General features: G+C 31.6%; 1 long non-coding RNA gene across 1 annotated transcript; it reads right to left on the reverse strand.

The window, feature by feature from the left end:
- Nucleotides 1-1458: 1458 nt before the first annotated feature.
- On the reverse strand, nucleotides 1459-5685 carry LOC143082349 (uncharacterized). The gene is made up of 3 exons (XR_012980355.1): nucleotides 5463-5685; nucleotides 3274-3484; nucleotides 1459-2054 (listed from the first exon to the last, which is right to left on the reverse strand). It is a non-coding gene; the product is annotated as an uncharacterized LOC143082349 (long non-coding RNA).
- Between the last annotated feature and the right edge of the window lie 346 nt (nucleotides 5686-6031).

Consider the following 6031-nt stretch of genomic DNA (forward strand, 5'->3'; position numbering starts at 1 on the left):
TTGTACTTAATGGCCTTTCTACATGCCAACTTACAACCAATGTTGAAAGTATTGTAGCGATATAGTACCTTTAGGATGTCAAGTACTGAATAGATATATATCATGCTAAGGAGGGATATTTGCGAAAAATACTAGTCGAGAGAAAGTTAAATTACGCGAGTCACAAATACCCCTCAAGAACATGTTATATCTGTTTAATTAAACCTAATGATAACATTCAAAAACGCATTGATGATCGTGACCGTTACAAGAACCAGTCGGATAGAGTATTTTTTGGCAAATACCACGACAGAGAGGGTAAAAAAGGGATATCCTTTTTGCATATACCCCGGCGGCGTTAAAAAAATGAACGATATCCATTTGATAACAGTAAATTGGTGAAAATACACTGGCTATCAACCAATCAAAACCCAGGATTCTTACATAAGGTGTAATTATAATAAAAATAACCCCTTGTTTTCGGGAAATCTTAAATAAGTATACTATGGAGAGCATTAATTCTCAGTTTTTAATGCAAACACATGGCCATGTATTTTTTTGCTTAAAAGGGTTTTCATATATTTTTTTTTCTTAACCAAAACCTTCATACCTGCAAATTTGTTTGTTAATTTGAGTAATAAGTGACATCAAAAGCACTCTTTTTTGTCAGGAAAAGGAGCAATTTTATTACAAACGTTTTAAATTGAAATGAGTGAATTGGTGGTCTGACACCTACATGGTATCTTTCAATCGTTTCTTTCATTTTAAACTATTCTCATTTCTACACATTTGACCCACCTGGGGGCCGGTAACACGAAATTGTATTAAGAGAGGTCGTAAGTATTGAATTAAGGGGAAGATAAGATAACTCTAAGATCACTCAAAGAGAGTAAATCAAAAACACTGGACACTTTAAATTTGCAAAACACTCATTTGCAAATCCGCCGCCGCCTCAAATAAGAGCTACAATGTCATGAATATAACCAAAATGTGCGGAATTACATTGGATTCAATAATTTCATTGGTTTTCTACTGTTACTATTATATTTATTTTTCTATTTGATTTATAAAAACATGGGATTTTCAATATCCCATGGGACAGGGCAAAATCCCATGGGATTTACCATTATCCCATGGGATTTTGGTTAAATCCCATGGGATTTTTTTTGGTCCCATGGGATAATTGTAGTCCCATGGGATATTTGTTGTCCCATGGGACAAAAAAAATCCCATGGGATTATTATTATCCCATGGGATTTTTAATATCCCATGGGACAAAATAAAATCCTATGGGATTCAAATTATAAATATATAGATATAAATATACAGTAATGTGTATGTTACAATGTATTCTATTTGGTAGTAAATTGTTATAAGATGAATCTTTTTAATTGAATATCTTTTTTCTTTGGAAATGTTAATTCAACATATTGTTCTATAACTGTTCAAAACTAAACTTTTAAACAACAAAGTAGATAATGTAAGTATCAATATATGTTTATTTATGAATTATAGAATACTTTCTTGAAACACTATTATTTACCATTTGAAATCAATGAAAAACTCTAATATAAGGCTGAACATACTAGTACTGTAAATTCAGAAATTATTGCGTGCATTTATTATTGGATTTTTGTCATTTAAGACTAATATGAGATTTTAATTTTTTTACGATTTTGAGATCAGTTTAATTCATATAAAATATTTCTACATGGGAGTTTAAATTATTGCGTTTACATCTGTGTTGCAATTTTTGCAAATATAAACCCTCACAACAGTTCTTGAATTTACAGTAGCTATTTAAGTAAATCTATTTTTTTCACAATATCTCTCCACACAAAACATTAATAGTTTCTTATCATCCAGCATTGTGTGATCTTATAGTCTACTTTTTGGTCATTCAGCGCACAGAACATTGACATTATTGTGGTTTCAATATCTTTGGTATTTAAAAGAACTTCAAATCATTGACTGAGTGATGAAAATAATAGCTGATCCAACTTTTGTCTTTGAATTTATTCTGGTCTTGTTTCTATGTTTTCTCCATTTATTCTAGATGATGAATTTCAATCCTTCTGAAAAAGAACCAATAAAATCTGAAGTATTATATAAAAATTTTTGCATACATGTAGCAATAATATGATTTTTAATAAAAATAGCTATGCGGTATGGATTTTACTGATTGTTAAAGGTTGTCCAATGTCATCAGTTGCTTACCTCTTACATCCTTTGGTCTCTGATGGAGAGTTGTCAAATTAGCAATATATACCACATCTTCCTATTCTAATACTACCGGTATATAATAATCAATTAATTTATTCTTCTTTATAACGTTTGGGTATTTTCCCAAGTTATTTATATCATATATAAAGATCAATGTTAAAACTTTAGGCAATTATAATAACATATTCCATTATTCACTAGAATTTCAATATATTATACAAAATGCAGACAACAGAAACAATATATCTTTAAGCTTTTGAAGTTCTGACAGAGTTCAATTTGTGTTTTATTTCAATGTAAAAAAACCTTGAAATCTTCGGACATATTGGAAATTATCATGACTATAACATTGATACAAAAAAATATATTGTTTCATACTTATTTTTTGTGTTGTTGGCTTGCTGTCTCATTTTACAGTTATACATACATCAATAATCTTCTTCTTTATTAAAAGTAAATATGGGATATTTTTATTTTTATAATCTGAAAACATTATATTTCTATCGAATAACTTATTACCAAGTTCACAAACACCAACGTGTTTGTCAGATACTAATTTTAAGACATGTATAAATGTTTCAGACCATATAAGTATTTGGACCGTACGTTTATGGTCCGAAACATATAAGTATACTCTTACAGTCCGACCATATTCATACAATCAGACCATTTGAGTATACCTGGTACTTGTACTGTCTAATACCAGAGCTCAACCAAGCATGTATTTTTATTTCTACTGCAATTAAACTTTTTGTATTAATCTATTAAAGATTTCAGTTATGTTGATCTGTAATGTATATTTGTTTCTAATAAACTTGACCAACTTCTTAAAATTGGGCAGACTGTACGCGTAGTCTAAATACTCATATGTCATGTATGTTCTGGAACATAAACATGATTAACAAGCATTCGACAGGATGTCATGCTAAAATCCCTTAATATTAGTACTAAATTTTGAGTATATATATGTAAATCCACAGGCTACTTACTGAAATTAAAGAGGATACAATTTAGAGGAAGGACTGGACAGATGAATGCACAAACACTATTAAAACAGAGCATAAAACTTACCAAAAACAAGATGTTTTACATTTATCCTTCAGAAGCAGGAAAATTGAAAGTTTTTCTTTCTTTCTCTGCTGTCCATGGTATAAACTTTAAATTCATTCATGCAAAATATGAAAATCTGCAAAAGTAGGACCTTGAACCTCAGCTTATCCACATTTTGACTTTTGAGCTGCATATTTTTTTTTCTTTTCATCTTGCTGACAATCTACATGATCTAAACATAAAAAAATGATAAAAACATAATTCTAGATTAACTTTGTGTTTTTATTTTTGTTGATACAAATGTACAAACAATTTTTCCCAGCTTAAAAGGAAAACATCATCACAAAAAAGGAGGTCATACTAACCTCCTAAATATTTAAACAAACCAAAATAATTACTTGATTAAGATCTTGTCATAAATTAATAGCATTGATACTCTTATTTTTGAAGACCATATATATATATATATATGTCTTTTGCATACTTATATTCCTTTGTACAACAGTATGCATATTAAGATTGATTCCGAGGACTTAAATGTTAAATTAGCATGATTAATTTTACAGTTTCTCAGCTCCATGTGTACAATATGAGAGTATCTTGCAATACTGTATATTCTGATATTCAGAACATATTGTGAGTTTTTTATTAATGCAAATGAGAGCTGTATATCATTCTCATTTCTGAGACATATTTATGAGCTGAAGACCAGTGCCAAAATTTCCTCACTGCATTGAAGACCCATAGGTGACCTTCGGTCGTTGTCTGCTCTTTGGTTGTCACTTGTGTTGTTGTCTCTTTGACAAATTCCCAGTTTCTACTTCCCATTTTATAATATGTATGCAGATTTTTCGTAAATTACAATAATCAATCACGCAATTCTGTCCATTATTTATTTGTTATTGAAAATAAGCAAAAATAAATGCACACAAAATTTAACATTGTTAATAAAGGCTTTTTTTTAAATTCAAAACAGTTGCCTACACCGTTAATTTCCTTGTTTGATTTATTTCATATTTTTAAAGCCTTAATAGCTAGCTAGATGGTATGCCTGGATGGATCCAGCCATTTTATAAAGGGGGTTCCCTGTTCCCAACCCAAGATTTAGGAGGGGTGGTTCCAACTATATGTTCCCATTCAAATGCATTGAGTGTCCAAAAAAAAAGGAGGGGTTCCAAGTTGAACTACCAACCCCTAGAATCCTCCCCCTGTGATCTGGATTTTTTTTCACATAACCACTGGGGATCTCAACCATTTAAAAGTTTTTCAAACATGTGAGGGTGGGGGTGACCCCCCATGGACTCTCCCTATATTTCATTTGATGTGTTTTATTGTTCCATACAAGAATATGTATGGTTTAGGGGTGGGGATCTTGACTGTTTACAAGATAATAGCACATTCTCAAATTGAACGGGACGGGGTGACCCCCAGGGACTTCCTTTTAATTTTAATTAATTTGTTTTATCGTCTCATTCAAGAATATATATGGTTTAGGGGTGGGGATCTGGACCGTTTACAAGATAATAGCACATTCTCAAATTGAACGGGGATGGGTGACCCCCAGGGACTAACCTTTAATTTTAATTGATTTGTTTTATAGTCCCATTCAAGAATATATATTGTTTAGGGGTGGGGATCTAAACCGTTTACAAGATAATAGCACATTCTCAAATTGAATGGGGTGGGGTGACCCCCCAGGGACTTCCCTTTAATTTTAATTGATTCATTTTATTGTCCCGTTCAAGAATATATATGGTTTAGGGGTGGGGATCTAAACCGTTTACAAGATAATAGCATATTCTCAAATTGAAGGGGGTGGGGATTACCCCCGAGGGACTCACCCTCCCTTCTTTCTTCCCCAAAAATACCTGATACCCCCCCCCCATCCCTTTTCATCATTTCAATCACCCTGATATGATCTGATAGTTTTATCACTTACAATAGGAATTGGTTTAAATTCCCCAATTAATTCTAGTCGGTCAAATATATGAATAAATTGATTTTAAATTTCATTTTTGATAAAGAAGGACAAAAGTTTTCTATGGTTAATAGAACTTGATAGTTACTAATTAAATTTGGGAAGCTTTCAAATTCATAGCATGCCGGTGGCTGTGTTTAAAGTGCTGGGTTTTTTTATCACCCTCGTTGTTTGCGGACTAACGATTTAGGCCTGTGGTGGATAATAGTGTGCGTGCATTAATTTTCTATACCTTCTTAATTAATATTTTCAAATACTGACGGCAAGTGTTGTAATGTATCAGTGTCTTATTTGAGACCAACGTGCTATTTACATGTGCGATCGAAAATGCAGGGGAAGGAAACTTGTCAATTGTGTTTATTTTTAATCCAAAATAAAATAAGCCGCCGTAAAATTAATCTTGGGTAAATTCCTCAAATTGATGCAAGAGGCTTCTTTTTTTTTAAGCTATATTTTTAATGACTTACACTTTTTACCATTATTCTCTTTCTTTCACTATTCTTTATTCCTTTTTTTCTTTGCCCGTTATTCTCTATACTCTCTTATGATCTCTTATCTGGACTTTCGTTGGTTTATTTTTTAAGTTCTGTGATAAGTCAATATTTCATGCAGGTTCATGAAATAATGGTTTTATGCATATCAGCCAAGATTGTGCGTGGAATTTTAATAAACAATTCAACACCACATGTTATGTGAATTTGATTAAAATCGATGAACATGAATTTGACAGCTAGTGACCCTTTTACAGGTAAAATTCAATTAACAAATTCTGACCTACTGGCATTCAACACCAAATTACCT

Source organism: Mytilus galloprovincialis, chromosome 7, assembly GCF_965363235.1.
Source record: "Mytilus galloprovincialis chromosome 7, xbMytGall1.hap1.1, whole genome shotgun sequence".
Lineage (NCBI taxonomy): Eukaryota > Metazoa > Mollusca > Bivalvia > Mytilida > Mytilidae > Mytilus > Mytilus galloprovincialis.